Source organism: Chlamydotis macqueenii, chromosome 1 (assembly GCF_036417535.1).
Source record: "Chlamydotis macqueenii isolate bChlMac1 chromosome 1, bChlMac1.mat, whole genome shotgun sequence".
Classification (NCBI taxonomy): domain Eukaryota; kingdom Metazoa; phylum Chordata; class Aves; order Otidiformes; family Otididae; genus Chlamydotis; species Chlamydotis macqueenii.
This window is the reverse complement of record NC_141556.1, coordinates 81,301,219-81,319,582: the sequence shown is the minus strand read 5'-3', so window position 1 is coordinate 81,319,582 and position 18,364 is coordinate 81,301,219. Positions and strand designations below refer to the sequence as shown.

Below are 18,364 nucleotides of genomic sequence, written 5' to 3'. Positions count from 1 at the left end.
ATTCATAAATACTCTAAGTATGTATGAAAAAAAAAAAAAACAACAACACAACAATCCAGAGAGACCCATTACACCTTTGCCAGAGACAAGAAAAAAGTAAATCAAGAAAGCAGAACTGACTTCTCCCTTACTTTAAGATACAATAGAATCATAGAGTCATTAGGGTTGGAAGGGACCTTTAAAGGCCATCTAGTCCAACCCCCCTGCAAGGAGCAGGGACATCTTCAACCAGATCAGGTTGCTCAGAGCCCCATCCAACCTGGCCTTGAATGTCTCCAGGGATGGGGCATCTGTCACCTCTCTGGGCAACCTGTTCCAGTGTTCCACCACCCACACTGTAAAAAATTTCTTCCTGATGTCCAGTCTGAATCTGCCTCTCTCTATTTTAAAACCACTACCCCTTGTCCTGTCACAATAGGCCCTACTGAAGAGTTCTTCCTCTCTTCTGTAGGCCCCCTTGAGGTACTGGAAGACCGCTATCAGGTCTCCCTGGAACGTTCTCTTCTCCAGGCTGAACAGCCCCAGCTCTCTCAGCCTGTCCTCATAGGAGAGGTGCTCCAGCCCTCTTATCATCTTCGTGGCCCTCCTCTGGACCTGCTATAGTATTACACAGTACTACTATGGTTTCTGAAGGAAATGCAGTTCCACATTCTGAATGACTATATTTTGCTTACTGTAAAACCTCATACAGAACACAGATAGGTTGCATAGTATCAGCTCCTATTCTAATAAGGCAGATATATTTAAAACCACTAAAAATGTTATATTCCATGTAACAGTGATCTAAGTTTACAGTAACTGATATTCTGATTAGTGTAACATTTCAAATACTACATTAATCAGATTTTTGGTTCAGGCATTCCTGGCCCTGCCCTTAATTGCTAATGTCTTTTTGTTGGCAATGAGACAGGCCAGATTGGAGCAAAATATTCCAAATAATTCAGCCCAGGGAATATCCCCTGGATTTGAGTTATTACTATAGTGACTGGGAGTGGCCTATTTTCTCAGTTTATGACCAAAGTCATAACCACAAAATCGTACAATCACTCAGGTTAGAAGGGACCTCTGGAGGTCACCTAGTTGAGCTTCCTGCTGAAAGCAAGATCAACACTGAATTCCAACCAGATCGTTCAGATTCTTGTCCAGTCAGACTTCGAAAACCTCCAAGGATGGAGATTTCACAATCTTGCTGGCTAAAACATCCCAATGCTTATCTTCATCACAAATATTTTTTCCGTATACCAACTTGTAATTTCCCATGTTTCAATTTATCACCATTTCCACTTGTCCTCCTGCTATGCATCTCTGCAGAGCCTGTCTGGCTCCATTTTACTGACAATCTTGTAGGTATTGGACATCTGCTATTAGGCTCCCCCTAAGCCTTCTCTTCTCCAGGCTGAGGTCACGATATACAACATCCACTGCATTCCTCTCATTCACAGTTTAGGTGTTTCATCACAAAAGGTAATCAGATTGGTCAGGCATAATTCATCTTTCGGTAAATCCATGCTGGCCATTCCCAATCACTTTCTTCATGTGCTCAGAAATGGCTGCCAAGAGCACTTGCACCATGATTTTCCCAAGGATCAAAAGGCTGGTAAGCCTGGATCCATACATCATCCTTCTTGTATTTTTCCAATAATTAGAGACTTTCCTGATTCTCTGAGTTGATACTGAACTCTCCCATAGTGACAGACACCTCTCCCATCACCTAACTTAACCAGTCTGCTCTCACGAACTCTGTGGTCTGAAGCTGCTCATTTTTATAAAAGACACCTTTACTTCCTCTTCTTCCCTGCCTTTCTAATGTGCTGATACCCATCATCCATACTAGAGGTTTAGCCACACAAAGCACCCCAACATATCAGTTATTTCAACAATGGTATAGTTCAGCCTCTACACATGGAGCTCTAGCTCCTCCTGGTTGCTTCCCAGACTGTGTGTATTTGTAAATGCACATTTGACATGGGCCCCTGCAAATAGATTCAATATTTGTGTTCCTTGATGAGTGGGAGTCTGGTTATGGTTATTTCTTTTACCACCTCCCACCTCTGAGGTGACTAAACTCACACTTCTGAAAAATAAATAGATGTTAAACTCATACATGAGAGAAGACAGTCTTGCTTCCCTCCTTTGCAAGCAACACTTAAGATAGGAACAAAATGCTGTCATCTCCTTTTGTCCAAGTCTGTGTTTAAGAACTTTGGCTTGATTAACAAAGATTACAATAACCTATAGTTGCCCATTACAGAATCACAGAATTATTATCAAGATTGGAAAAGACCTAAAAGATCATCCAGTCCAACCATCACCAATACTTCTCAGCTAAATCATATCCCTCAACACAACATCCAAACGTTTCTTGAACACCCCCATGGTCGGTGACTCCACCACCTCCCTCGGCAGTGCACTCCAGTGCCTGACTACCCTTTCCGAGAAGTAATATTTCCTAATGTCCAGCCTGAATCTCCCCTGGCGCAGCTTGAAACCATTGCCTCTAGTTCTGTCACTGTCTACACGAGAGAAAAGGCCGACCCCTAGCTCACTACAACCTCCCTTCAGGAAGTTATAGAGAGCTATAAGGTCTCCCCTGAGCCTCCTCTTCTCCAGACTGAACAATCCCAGCTCCCTCAGCCGCTCCTCATAAGGCCTGTGCTCCAGACCCCTCACCAGCTTTGTTGCCCTTCTCTGGACACGTTCCAGGGCCTCAATGTCTTTCTTGCAGTGAGGGGCCCAAAACTGAACACAGTACTCGAGGTGCGGCCTCACCAGTGCCGAGTACAGGGGGACAATTACCTCCCTGTTCCTGCTAGTAACACTGTTTTTGATGCAAGCCAGGATGCCGTTGGCCTTCTTGGCCACCCGGGCACACTGTCGGCTCATGCTCAGCCGAGCATCAATCAGTACCCCCAGGTCCGTTTCCTCCACACAGTCCTCCAGCCACTCCGCCCCAAGCCTGTAGCGCTGCCTGGGGTTGTTGTGGCCGAAGTGCAGGACTTGGCATTTGGTCTTGTTGAACCTCATCCCTTTGGCTTCAGCCCAGCTCTCCAGCCTGTCCAGATCCCTCTGTAGGGCCTCGCTACCCCCAGGCAGATCCACACTCCCAGCCAATTTGGTGTCATCTGCGAACTTACTGAGGGTGCACTCAATGCCCTCATCCAGATCATCAATAAAGATATTGAAGAGGACAGGCCCCAGCACCGACCCCTGGGGAACACCACTTGTGACCGGTAGCCAGCTGGATTTAACTCCATTCACCACCACTCTCTGAGCCCAGCCCTCCAGCCAGCTCCTTACCCAGCCAAGAGTGTACCCATCCAAGCCATGGGCTGCCAGCTTCTGCAGGAGAATACCGTGGGAGACAGTGTCAAAGGCTTTGCTGAAGTCTAAGTAGACCACATCAACAGCCTTTCCCTCATCCAGCAGATAGGTCACTTGATCATAGAAGGAGATCAGGTTGGTCAAACAGGACCTGCCCTTCATGAACCCATGCTGGCTAGGCCTGATCCCCCGGCCATCCCGCATGATCTCCCTCAAGACTATCTGTTCCATAACCTTCCCTGTAACCGAGGTCAGGCTAAGAGGCCTGTAGTTCCCCGGATCCTCCTTACAACCTTTCTTGTAAATGGGAGTCACGTTGGCAATCCTCCAGTCTTCCGGGACCTCACCAGTCAACAAGGAGCGCTGATAGATGATGGAAAGCGGCTCGGCTATCACCTCCACCAGTTCCCTCAGCACTCTTGGGTGGATCTCATCCGGCCCCATGGACTTGTGGCAGTCCAGTTGGAGTAGTAAGTCTCTGACCGTTTCTTCCAGAATCACAGGGAGGTTAGCGTGCTCCCCAGCCGAGACTACCAGGTCAGAGAGAGGAGTACCCTGAGGATAACTGGTCTGACCTTTAAAGACAGACGTAAAGAAGGCAATCGTCAATGAAGTTCCAGTTGTTATTTGTTACAAATATTGTACAACAAGAACAAAAAACAACAACAACAACAAAACAAAAACAAACAAAAAAATCAAAAACAAAACACCAAGAAAAGCCCCAGAAAAACCCTCTCATACTTTGGAGTCTATATACAGACTTAGACATCTAAAAAACACTCTCATGTGAAAACCAAACTAAAAGTAAAACTACTTACTCCAGAGGAGAAACGTTACATTTCTAGGGGTGGGTGGAAAATCTAATCAATCTATTACATGGGTGATATATATATTGGCGCACAAGTCCATGGGTCCTGACAAGATGCATCCAGGGGTCCTGAGGGAACTGGTAGATAAAATTGCTAAGCCACTGTACATCATATTTGAGAAGTCACGGCAGTCCGGTGAGGTTCCCATTGACTGGAAAAGGGGAAATATAACGCCCATTTTTAAAAAGGGAAAAAAAGCAAGAACTGAGGAATTACAGGCCAGTCAGTCTCACCTCTGTGCCTGGTAAGGTCATGGAGCAGATTCTCCTGGAAACCTAAGGCACATGGCAAATAAGAAGGTGATTGGTGACAGCCAACATGGCTTCACTAAGGGCAAACCTAAGAACAACATAAGAAGGACATGGACCAGTTGGAAAAGGTCCAGAGGAGTGCCACAAAGATGAAAAAAGGGCTGGAGCACCTCTCCTATGAGGACAGGCTGAGAGTTGGGGCTGTTCAACCTAGAGAAGAGAACGTTCCAGGAAGACCTTGTAGCGGTCTTCCAGTACCTCAAGGGGGCCTACAGGAAAGATGGGGAGAAGCTGTTCAGTAGGGCCTATTGCAACAGGACAAGGGGTAATGGTTTTAAAATAGAGGGAGGTAGATTTAGATTGGATATTAGGAAAAAATTTTTTACAACAAGGGTTGCAGAACACTGAAACAGGTTGCCCAGAGAGGTGGTGAATGCCCCATCCCTGGAAACGTTCAAGGCCAGGCTGGATGAAGCTCTGAGCAACCTGATCTAGTCGGGGTTGTCCCTGCTTCTTGCAGGGGGGGTTTGACTAGATGATGTTTGAGGGTCCCTTCCAACCCTAACCATCCTATGATTCTATGTCAGTTGCTTGTCCCTTATCCACTTGTGCTGTAACTCCATCGTAGTAGGCTACCAAACTGGTCAAGCACGATCTGCCCTACATGAAGCCATGTTGGCTGTCACCAACCACCTCCTTGCTCTTTATGTGCCTCAGCATGGTTTCCAGGAGAATCTGCTCCATGATCTTGCCAGGCACAGAGGTGAGGCTGACCGGCCTGTAGTTGTCCAGGTTCTTCTTGTTGCCCTTTTTGAAAATGGGGGTTATGTTTCCCCTCTTCTACCTGGACTTGTACAAAGCACCTGACACTGTCCCATATGACATTCTTGTCTCTAAACTGCAGAGACATGGATTTGACGGATGGACCACTCAGCAGATAAGGAATTGGCTGGATGGCCACACTCAAAAAGTTGCAGTCAGTGACTCAATGTCCAAGTAGAGACCAGTGACGAGTGGCACTCCTCAGGGGTCGGTACTGGGAGCAGCCCTGTTCAGCATCTTTGTCAGTGATATGGACAGTGGAATAGGGCGCACCCTCAGAAAGTTCGCCAAGCTGTGTGGTGCGGTCGACATGCTGGAGAGAAGGGACCATGCCATCAGAGGGACCTTGACAATACCATTTCTTTTGTAACAGAAGTCAGTCTTTTTGAAAGCAAAAAGATCACACTTTCTCCCCCAAAAAAAAGCAAGAGTAGGACAAAATAATAACAGCAAGAACTCTCCTGTTGCTGAAAAAGTGAGAGGGAGAAGCAAAGGGATTCTAACACAGACACAAATATCACTTCCTCTAACTCTATAAACTAAGACCATGCATACATCGTTTCTTTTGAGAGCCCCTCAGTTCCTTTCTACAAGCCAGCTGGCAGGGATGCAGAAACAAGTTCACATTTCATTTGTTATATAAGACAAATTAAAATGTAAATAGATTTTTAAAAGCTGTAGCATTAGAACTGAATTTGACAGAAAGCTTTAGCTGTATTTTAACCTTGTTTGGAACTTCTTGGTATTTTACACTATGTCAGACCTCCCACAAATTGGGTAATTCAGATGAGAAAAATCATGATTAAGACACGTTCTTGTTCTGAGCAGCTTCCCTCTTCAGAGGGGCACAAACACTGCTTACAGTAAGTCTCTTGGCTAAAAGTCGTTTCAAAAAGTGAAAGCAAATCCTGTTGGAACATAGCCTTCCTCAAATGGATGCATGCAGATTTATTAAGCATATATAAAGGTATTTAAAAGACTGGAGGACAGATCTAAAAACATAAAGTAGTGCAGCACAGATCAAAAATACAAAATATCAAAAAAGAGAACTAAAAAATTTATTTCTTCCTTAAAAAATACTACTGAGTTTCTATCATGTAACGGAAGATTCATCAGCTATGGCAGTGACTGCTATCCGATAAGATAATTTAATTGGTGGTGACAGAACAGGAATGTGTTGAAAGTTTACAAAATACTGCCATAGGAATTGCAACATGTCTCAAAGAGCTGCTATTATTATTTAATAAATATCCAGTTCTCAAAAGAATGCACAAGCAAAACCAGACAACTTTGATGTATGAAGAGAAGTGCCACTAGATCCTCATCCATGTGAGAACTCTCTCATGAAAATATTATGTGAAATATGAGATACCTTCAGAGTACTCCTACAGTCTCTGTTACAGAATAGCTACAATATCCTCTTTCTCCCTGCATGCGAAATGTCCACTGTCCTAAATCATTTTCCCCACTTAATATTGGCACCATATTTTTAGTAAATAACAACAGTATAGGATATCTAAGACCTGCTTAATCTAGCTGAAAACAATAGTATTGACTGCAGTAAAGTGCTACATGGCTAAAATGAATCTTTATAAGCACTAGGTCAAAGTCCCATTCACTGAAGCAACTTCTCACCACTCCAGCTGCACGCAGCTGCTTTCTGGCTGGTCACTGGGGGATTCTGTGCAGGTAATGGAATTCTCAGGTGGCAGAGATATGATCACACTCCATATGAAACCCAGGAGTTGCTCTTCTCTAGTGACTAAAATTACATTTGTCTCTACTTACAAGGGGGAAGTTCCCAAATGAAGCAGATCCAATGCAAGTGATAACAATATTGAAAAAAAAAAAAACAGATAAACACTGAAAGATTCAAGAAGGAAGGAGTGCAAAATCTCCCTAAAACTAGCTACTTTCATTATAATCTAGTACAGATTTTCTTGTGTTTAAGTTGAAGTGTTTAGCGCAGCTCACTACTAAAAACATCAATGAAAATTACAACTGCTATATAAAAATAAAAGGCATGAGATTAAATATTCCTTAATGGAAACAAGCATCAAGTGTCTTCATACTTACAAAAGTAAGTAATTACAAAAATTAGTTTTGTAGAACTGTAATAACAAGAATACCTTCTTAGCAGTTTTAAAGAGTGGTTATTAAATAGCACAAAGAATTGTTTCTCAGTTTTGGGTTGTGTTGGTTTTTTTTTTTCTTTTTAAAACAAAATATTTCACAAAACAGTGCCTCAAAAGCAGTGTGTGAAACACTGCCTGAAATTATGGTTTAGTTCATGAAGATGGAAACGGGTATCTCCTTTTCTTCTTTATCATTAACAAGAAGGCTCTTCAATCACAAAAATTACTTTTCTAGTTTGAATATAGTTTGAATATAAGGGAAGCCTAGAATATTTTTAATTACTTCCTCAAACTGTTTTTGCGTCTTAGCTTCCCTGCAGTTACCTAGTCTTATTTCAAACTCTACCTAGCAGATAAATGGAAATCTACTTTTCAATGACACACTCACTTCTTTCTATATACCGATCTCAAAACTTAGACTACCCTCAGCCCTTTGAAAACCTAGCACAGGAACTTAATTGTTCTCCCTACATAAAAAGGAACTATATTAAGTGCAGAATCATTCCTAATATATAGGAAAACATTATAATATATTAAAGAAATTCAATATTGCTCTCAGTCCTTTATCACAGCACCTTGGATTATTTTTTAAGCATTAACCAGACTTGCATTTTCATATTTAAAGTTAAATTTCATTATGGTATTTATTTCTGGAAATTAATGTTGATCATCCTAAATGATTATTTGCTTGAGGATACTTAAATTTGTAATGCATATCCAAACTCAAAATACTGTCGGTCTAGCAATACATTTAAGTAACAAGTTTATTTTTAATGAATTGCATAGGACTAGGAAAGTCTGTTTTATCTCAACATCCTTCAGGTTTAAGAACAGAGGCTCTAGTTTTTATTAGTATCAGTTTTCTTTAAATGATAAAAATTTAGCCAAGAAAAGTAAAAAAAAAAAAGAGTTCTCAGTAGTTTAAGTACATGATTATTTTAAATATCATATGCTGTTCTGGACCTTTTAAGTCTTTAATGAGGGGAAACAAAAGACTACACAAGTCTCAACAGCAAAACTTTTTTTTTTTTTTTTTTTTTTTTTTAAGAACAGCAACAGTGAGGTAACTAAAAGTAATTAGTGTCACTACAGTTATCCATAAGAAGAATAAAAAATAATCAGTGTAAGAATATACGCTGGAAAACTGCTTTGACCTTAAAAACATGTATTTCTACCCAGGAAAAAAAAAAAAAGAAAAGAAAAAAAACACAGCAATCTAGCTATGTTGGTATAAGATTACAGCTGACTTTTACCTTCCTTATACCCTCCATCTCCCAAACACCATTTTATCCTTTAAAGCTTCTCATAACCAGATGGTAGTTTTAAAACTTTGATGATATAGAGTTTCTATATTTATATTCTACTGTGATCACTGCAATATCTAATATTTTACCACTGTAACTGCTTTCTCAGTATCACAAGCTATAAAGACCTGTTACACACCTTTCCAGTAGTTTACAACACTAGTTATTTGTTGAAATTAAGATGCTATGCATTTTGCCTACATACTAAAAGTTTTCAGTTTACTTAAGTAAAAAGAGCTTAAACTTTAAACGCATTAATAATTAATAAGAATATAATGAATAAGAAAGTTTCCAAGTTAACAGAGAATGCATGAATAAATTTAACTTTGACATGTAAGCCACAAGGTTTTTTTAGTTATATATTAATGTCCAATGTATGAATTAGATTAGAATACATTTTACAAATAAAATTGTTTCATACTTGACAAATGATATATTTCAACTAATACAACTGTTCCAAGTACCATATATAAATAAAATATACATAAATACCATATATAAATAAAAATGAATACAGACTGACGAAGTAAATTTAAAGGTGTTTAAGCAATAGGTTAATTAAGCAATAAAATCTTCACCGATATAGTAAGCTGTATTCTGCAGCCATTCGTAGTTTATTAACGAACTATGAACCAAATGAGATGATTTAGTAGTCAAAGCGCAACGAAGGGACAATTTTTCAAAATTGTTCCCAAAATATCATCCTAATACATGCTCTTATCTCTCCCAAGTATATAAACATGAAATTCAAAAAAGCTGTTAAAAGTATTGACTAATTTTGACTAATACTGACTAAGATCTAATATTTTGATCGTGAGCAATGGTCAAGTACTCACAATAATTACACTGTCTCAGATGCCTTACACTGAATACAAACAGGACTCAGGTGGATCCAGAGACATAAAGTTGGCTTTGGTACTGTTCCACATGTTTTTTAAGAAAGTGCATGTCAAGTAACAGATAATCAACCTAGCATTGTTGCCTTAATAGTACAATGATCCAAGTTCTACTCTACATAGGTTTCTTAATTTTGAGTATATTTTGCATATTTCCATTATCCCCACAACAATCCAAAAAGATACTACTTCTATAAAAGCTAGATCCAGTGAAAGTCTTAATGAGACAAGCTTGGTGTTAAAGAACCTCAATTTATCAGTGTTAAATCTCAATTAGAATTTCCATATTAAAGAGAAAAAAAGAAAAAGATTAATCATCCTGAACACACTGTGAATGCACAAATGGAGATGTGCAGTAGCTCTGATGGACACGTGACACACTGGATGTAAATTAGTCAATGCATTCAAATATAGGATACGCTGGCATAGTACAGATCAGACCAGTTAGAAAGCAGTCAGGACAGGAATCTAGTTTCTAAAATACTATTTTTACTTCCACATACTTACACATTAGAAAAATGAAAGTTCTTGCCTATCTTTAAAATTGGAAGGACATAGGAGGCATATAACTGTAAAAGAATAAATGCTAGGCATTTATGACTGTGACTAAATACTACAGTACAAGGCAAATTAGGCATCCAAAGCTGTTAAGTAACAGCCAAATAGCTTAATAGTGTTATATTTGAACACAGTATATTTTTAAAATAAAATTAGCATGCTTAGTCTTATATCCTCTCTTCTAATTAATTATTCTGGAACAAGACAACAAAATAATTCATTAAAAAAAGAATTCAAGTGGAAGACAAAGGCAAGGGAATAGAATCTTTTCCTAACAGAAATAAAAAGTTATTTTTGCTCACATTGTGGAAAAATAATTTAGAGGAAAGAGGACATCAAAACTTGGGAAAAAAAAACAGGACGAAAGATAAACAGCTCTGAAATTATTAATAAAATTGAGACTCTGAATAAAATGAGTGTCTGAAAGAAGAGTACATAGATTAACATTAAAGAAGAAAATTAAAAGGTGAAGAAATAAATGTGAGACATCTGGCACACATTTGAAAGAGAGGTGGGCAAGGGATTGTTGCCATATCCATAAATACCTTTAACAGTTCAACAAAAAAATTCATTGCTATCTGTGAAGGTGTCTTTTCTGAAATCTCCAGTTTTGTCTTCCATAATTTTAAACTCTGCTGTGATCTGTGAAATTTCCTGGAATCTCATTTATAAATTTAGTTGCAGGTACAGTAGATAATTATTTTTCACATCTATTTTTTTGTTATTAGCATTCTGTCTCCTCTATGTCTGCACCTAAAACCAACCTAAATATTTTCTTAGAAGATGGTATTTAACAGGATGTAAGCCATATATTAGTTTTGTAAGAAAACATACATTTTCTAATACTCCAGCCACAAAAAGCACCTACCTCCAAGACCTGTTTCCAATCTCCTGCAGAACGCCTTTTCCAGCATTATGAATGCACTCTTCTGGAAGGAAAGACCACGAAGGCGATGACAGGGTGTTGCCTTTTACATAAGAGAGGAGTTGGAATGTATGGAGCTCCGTTTCCCATAGGTGATCGGTCAAGAACTTATGGGTCAGGATTAGCAGGCAGACCACCATAGGCGGCACTGCTGTGTCTGCCTGCTATAGACCAGACAGTCTACAGGAAGATGACGCAGATGAGGCCCTCTTCAGACAATGGGAAGAAACCTCACGTTCATAGGCACTAGTCCTCATGAGGGACATTATCTATCCTAGTATTTGCTAGGGGGACAACACAGCAGGGCAAAGGCAATCCAGGAGATTCCTGGGGCACATTAAGAACTAATTCCTAACACAGCTGACTGAGGAGCAATCTCTGAGGCACTCTGTTGCACATGATACTTATAAACATGGAAGGACTGTCTGGGTATGTGAAGATCAGTGGCAGCCTGCTTCGGCTGCAGTGACTATGAGGTGGTGGAGTTCAGGGGAGGGGAAAGAGCAGGGCAGAAAGCAGGATCACAACACTGGACTTCAGGAGAGAAGACTTCAGTCTCTTTGAAAGTCTGCTTGGAAGAATCCCATGGAATACAACCCTAGAAAGAGGGTTCCAAGAGAGCTCATTGCTATTCAAGGATTATCTCCTCCAAGCTCAAGAATATATGTCTTCTCATCCTAAGAAGCAGGAAATCAAGCAAAGCCAGCAGGAGGCATGCATGAATGAATGAACAAGAAGCTCCTCACTAAACTCTGTCATAAAAAGGAAGTGTACAGGAGGTGGAACCAGGAGCAGGTGATCCAGGAGGAACACAGAGCTGCTTTACAAGAGTGTAGGGATGGGGCTAGGAAAAATCAAAGCCTGCTTGGTTTTGAATCTGGCTAGGGACTTGAAGAGCTACAGGAAAGGACTCCACAAGTGTGTTAACAGCTGAAGGAAGACTGAAGAAAACGTGAACCTGCTGCTGAGTGAGGCAGGGGCCCTGGTGACAAAGGATATGAAAAATCCCTTCTTCGCCTCAGTTTTGACTCATAAGACTGGTCTTCAGGAATCCCAGGCCCCTGAGACCCAAGGGAAAGCGTGAAGCAAGGAAGACTTAAACCCTCAGCGGAAGATGATCAGGTTAGGCAACACTAAAACGAAGTGGACTTAAACAAGTCCATGGTGCCTTAACAGGATGCAGCCACAACTGCTGAGGGACCTGACTAATGTCACAGTGAGGCCACTCTCAATTACCTTCAAAACACTGTGGTGATCAGGGGAGGTTCCCAAGGACTGGAAGAAAGCAAGTGTCATACCTGTCCTCAAGGTCAGGAAAGAGGATCTGGGGAACTGCAGGCTCAACAGCCTCACCTCAGTCCCCAGAAAAGTAATGGGGCAACTGATCCTGGAAACATGAAATACAAGAAGGTGTAGTCAGCACAGATTTAGAAAGGGAAAAACATGCTTAACCAACCTGATAACCTTCTATGATAAGAGTGGTGGATGTTATTTATTTCTACTTTAGCAAGGCTTTTGACATTGTCTCCCATACCATCCCTATGGACAAGCTCATAAAGTACGGGTTAGGTAAGTGGACAGTGAGGGGGACTCCAAACTCACTGAATGCCTGCCTTCAGAGGGTTACAATCAGTGGCAGAAAGTGCACCTGGTGACAAGTGGTGTAACTCGGGGGTCAATACTGGGACCAATACGGCCTAACCTTTTCTTTAGTGACATGGGTGATAGGGCCAAATGCACCCTCAGCAAGTTTGTAGATGATACAAAAGTGGCAGGAGTTGGTGATACACTTGATCAGTCTGCCATTCAGTAGGTCCTTGACAGGCTACAGTTTAACAAAGGAAAATGCTAAGTCCTGCACCTGGGCAGGAATAACCTCATACACCAGTACACACTGAGGGTCAAATGCCAGGAAAGCGGTTTTGCAGCGAATAACCTGTAGGCAATGGTGGACAACTAGTCCATTAGTGCACTGACTACAGCACTCAGCTTGGTGTCAATCGCAAGCCTGCTGAGGGTGTACTCAATCCCACTATGCCATTAATCAGGATATTAAATAGTATCAGCCCCAGTACAGACCCTTGAGGACCAACCACTTGCTACTGGTTTCCATTTGGACATTGAGTTGTTGACTGTAACTCTTTGGATACAGCCATTCAGACAATTCCTTATGCATCTAATAGTCCATACATCAAATCCATATCTCTTCAATTTAGAAGCAAGAATGTTTTGGGGAATTGTATCTCAAGAAGTCCCTTCCAAATGCACTGATTCGGTGAATTAAATAAGTGTTTTAGGTGGAATTTTTCTACCTTATCACAATTATTTTTAGAACAGTATTTCTCTTCTAAAATTGCTATATTTTATAGCTATATAAAATTGCTATAGAGCTCACTATAAAGCACCATAGCAAAAATATAACATTGTCATAACTGTCAAATACCATCAGATATTTGACTGATATTTATTAATTAAACAAAGTAGCACTGAGCTTTCATATGTGCTTTACTGCTGATGTTGCAATCAAAAGCAGCAGCCAGTCAGCAATACATCAGATATCATTTACTCCAGGCCAGGACTCTGAATCAACTCTTAAGTCTCCACTTTCCATTAAGAACTAAAAGACATTTGCAAATTTGAGCTATTTATGAAGATTCTTATGTTAGTTACTTAATCAGTTCCCTTTTAAAATCCCAGGTAGATTATATTAAAATTGCCTACATTATTTCTAGTATCCATGTGTGGCAAGACTGAAATAATCATTAAATCAGTTCGATACAATTAGTGTGCGAGCATAGAACCAGTTACATTTAACCTACTTCCATAGTTCAGAAACCAAAATGGGAAAGACAGCAAAACACTACGGTATTTTTGTTGTTTACATGATCCAGGTATGTCAGTCATCCCTTTATCTCCAGAGACAGCTCAAGAAGAGAAAAACCTGTTTCACAACCTATGGCTAAGTCCATACTTTCAAGCCTCCTTCCCCAATATGAACTGAAGTTAAGGTGAAACTATTTAAAACCTAACTGAAACTGTAGCACAACACAGGATACAGCTATGCTTTTTTTGCTATAAGCATTCTTACACACTATCATGTTTCAGCGAAGGAAAACAATATCTTTTCTCTTAAATTTATATAGAGATGTTGACAGGAAAAATATTTCAAAAATATTTAAATTGCTTCCTCTCAATTACGAGCTTCACAGATTTGTTGTAATATACACATCAAGGTATACTTAGCTTGCAAACAGAAGTCAATTTGTCAGCCCCTGCTTCAGTAGTTTCTCTGGAATGGAGATAACCTTTGCAGTCAAAATAATAAAGTTAATTTCAAAGGTAAAGTGCAGCTTTAAGAAAGAGAATGCTGTACTTTATTTTAAGTTCACTATAACGGCAAAGACAAATTCTTGGATGTTATCTGCCATCAGTATAATTCTTTTTTTCCCCAAGAGCTATTTCAAAATCATCTCCAAAAACAAGGAGACAGACACAATCAAGTATGCATTCTATTTTCATAGAATCAGTAGGGTTGGAAGGGACCTTCAAAGGTCATCTAGTTCACTCCCTCTGCAAGAAGCAGGGACATCTTCAACCAGATCAGGTTGCTCAGAGCCCCATCCAACCTGGCCTTGAATGTTTCCAGGGATCAGGCATCCACCACCTCTCTGGGCAACCTGTTCCAGTGTTTCACCATGCTTATGGTAAAAAATTTACTCCTTATGTCAAATCTGAATCTGCCTCCTATTTTAAAACCATTATCCCTCATCCTATCACAACAGGCCCTGACAAAGAGTTTCTCCCTGTCTTTCCTACAAGCCCCCTTTAGGTACTGGAAGACCACTATCAGGTCTCCCTGGAGCCTCCTCTTCTCCAGGCTGAACAGCCCCAACTCTCTCAGCCTGTCCTCATAGGAGAGGTGCTCCAGCCCTCTTATCATCGTGGACCTCCTCTGGACCCTCTCCAACTGGTCCATGTCCTTCTTACGCTGGGAGCTCCAGAGCTGGATACAGTACTCCAGGTGGGGTCTCACAAGTGTGGAGTAGAGGGGCAGAATCATCTCCCTCGACCTGCTGTCCATGCTTCTTTTGATGCAGCCCAGGATGCAGTTGGCTTTCTGGGCTGCAAGCACACATTTATACGAACAGGTGTGATGTATGGGTTTAAAACATTAAAAATCCCTAAATTACAGGCAATATTAATAAGAATAGAAATAAACTTATCCCTCAAAATTAAGAGGGAAGAAACTAACCCAGAATCTCAAGTTTACCTTTTCCTATCTTTACTTAACTGCACCTGAATTATTTTCCTCATCATTTGAAGCTTTATAATTTAAAAGTGACATCAGCACAAGTACTCAAATGAATAATTCCCAAAACATAAACAGGTACAGAAATAAATAAATGAAACAACATCTAATACTAGCAACGACAGTACTTCAGTTACCATGTCATTTAATCCCAGGTAGGTGCTACTGCATGACTCAGTGAAGTTTCTTTGGATCATTATGTACTTGGATCTGTCAACGATCTTCAATATAAACTTCCTCCTCTTACCTTTCTAAAACACCAATTAAACAGGGAGTCTGACCTGCTTTTTTACACATAAAAATATAAGTAAAAATAAAATTATAGTACTAAGCTAATTCATTTTTAATCATGACTTTTTGCAGTAATAGAAATATTGCAAAATCAAATAAGCACATTGAAGTCATTTTTTCAATAAAAATTTAAAAGACATTTCCTAAAAAAAGGCATAACAGGAACAAAATATTCCAAGAAACTCACATTTTTGGTGCTTTCAAAACAACTATAGATTTGTTGAGTCAGAAGAATGGATGTCAATTGCCAAAAGAAAAAAAGAGTCTATTTCAAAAGGAAGGATTGCACCACACCAACTATATTGTTCTTTAAAAAAAACAGCGTGCTCATCTTCCAGAAAGGGTTGACGATGGGAAAAAATGTGTATAACCATAACTAGAATTTTCCAGCAGCAATGCAGTATTACTTCAAATGTGACTGTGTGGTAAATCAAAGAAATAGCAGTAGAGAAGTATGATCGAGTTTTTAGTGAATCATCAAAAACAGTTGTCTGTAGATAGACCAAACATCAGAAGTCTTATCAGCTAAACAATCTGTCCAAATAATTAAGTTCCTACTCAGAGCGCTAGAACACAGGCACTATTTTCCCTTCTCAAATTAAACGTTCCCCCTCTGATTTGCAAATAAAAGAACACCACCTACTAAACAGGAGTATTCTTTTCATTATTAATGGGTTTTCACTATAATACAAATTATTCATTTCTATAACATATTGCAATGGGGCTGCAGCAAAATTTTAGATTTATAGTATTAAAACGGTCACTAATTCTCTAATTCTGCATTATAGTCAAAGACATCTATTAGCTACTAGCCTTAAGTGTCTTGAAAATAAAGAGCTGAGAAGAGCTGAGGTGTTAAAAGTTGAGATGAATATATATACGCATATATACACACACATATATATACTACACAACCAAAAAAAGAGGAAAAAAGACTGGCATACAAAAAAAAAAATCAGATACACCTTTGCATCTGTTTCCTGCCCGTCTATATAAGCAAGGAATTATAAGGCTAACATAGCATTTATGCAACTTCATGGTTGCAACACTGTACACAAGTCAAGAAAACTAAAATTAGATTTCCTACAGCTTTTTTAACTCAGCTACATCTGGTATGCAAAGAGGTTAAAATTACAGGATGTTATTCTGCTTCTTAAATACTGCAAACATTAAGGTGGGAATGTGGGAATCATAACTCTTATGAATTCAAGATCTCAAAGAGACCATTGCATTAAATAGCCAAACAACTCTATAACACTAGTTAATAGCAATTTGTTTATTTTATTTATGAACTCACTGCTGCCCCTTTACTATCTCTGGTTGTTGTAGTAACATAAGGAAACAACATTAAGAACGTGAAAATACCACACGCTCTGTTCAATTGACTTTTTAAAGCTAACTTAGGCGAAACATAGAACTTTTTACTTTTCTCTTTTACACAAGTATAAATGTGGCAACACTACATTGTCATCCATTGGTTAAACATTAAAACTGTATCAAAGACTTGGAATTCTGTCTCCCTCTGATTAGGAGCAGTGATTATCACTCACCTTCAATTCTTCCATTTTCAGTACTACCAAATTAAGTATAAGGTTTTTTTCACACCTACGATGAAGAAAGTTTCTGACTACTCCAGAACACAATTCACTTCTTCAGCATACCAATCCAACTCAGAGAAAACATTTGTAATATGGTTTATGTTCCTACTTTGTCTTTAAAAATATTTTTAATATCCAAAAACCTGAAAGTACATTTTATTGAAACAATTTTGTGACAACAAAACCGTGGTAACATAACTGTCGACTGAGGCAGAAATCAATAATAAAAGATGAACAAAAAAGAACTACTGGCATAGTTGACAAAGACTAATGAAATATTCTCTCAGAACTAAGCACAACAACTTCACAAAAAAAAGAAAATAGTCTAATCTAAGTATCACCTTGTTAAAGATCTGAGTAGCTGACTGACCTATTAACTCCAAATCAGCTTTTGAGAATTCCTTACGTCAAAAGTGCCACTGGTCAATTAATTAGCAAATAAAAGGTGCATGAAATAATGTATGTTCATGTAAAAAGCTGTTAGAACCATCTCATAAGGCATTTGTTTTACATATTACACTGAAATATTAACATAGAAATTTCATTTAAGAGGAATTAAGTCAATGCACACCTAGAGCTTAGGACACCAGAATCAGTTCAGTTGGAAGTCTTATCCTGAGAGTTCCCAAAGCTACGCCAGAGTCACCACTGCAGTCTGCTTTTAAGCTTTTCAAGTCAACAGCACTAATAACCAGCTGTTTCTACTGGAAAAAGAAGTGCTAGCAAGACAGACATCTGTACTGGGCAGCTGCCAGATTTATTCAGTGTGTGACCACAGGTGTTGACCCTAGTGTTGCAGAAGCCAAATGAGAAAAACAAAAGGAATTGGTATTAAAAGCTGTACTAACAGAAGGCATCCAATATTCAAGTTCCATGAAAGTAATTTTAACTGACAGCTCTTAGAAGCAGGACTCACTTTTCTTCCCTGATTTGATTCTGGCTATATCCAGAAGACAACAAGAGGAAGTACATGAGTTTTTCTACAAAGGAAGTTGTCATTTATTTCACTGTCATTCCTGAAAACTGTAGTACCTGACTCAAAGAGGTATGATACAGACAGACTGTTACTTGCAAACCTCTGTAAC

General features: G+C 39.4%; 1 protein-coding gene across 1 annotated transcript in view; it reads right to left on the bottom strand.

Moving 5' to 3' along the window:
• The window catches only part of CCDC91 (coiled-coil domain containing 91), a 126,177-nt gene that overhangs the window by 93,654 nt on the left and 14,159 nt on the right, over positions 1-18,364 (bottom strand). The gene's annotated exons all lie outside the window — the stretch shown is intronic.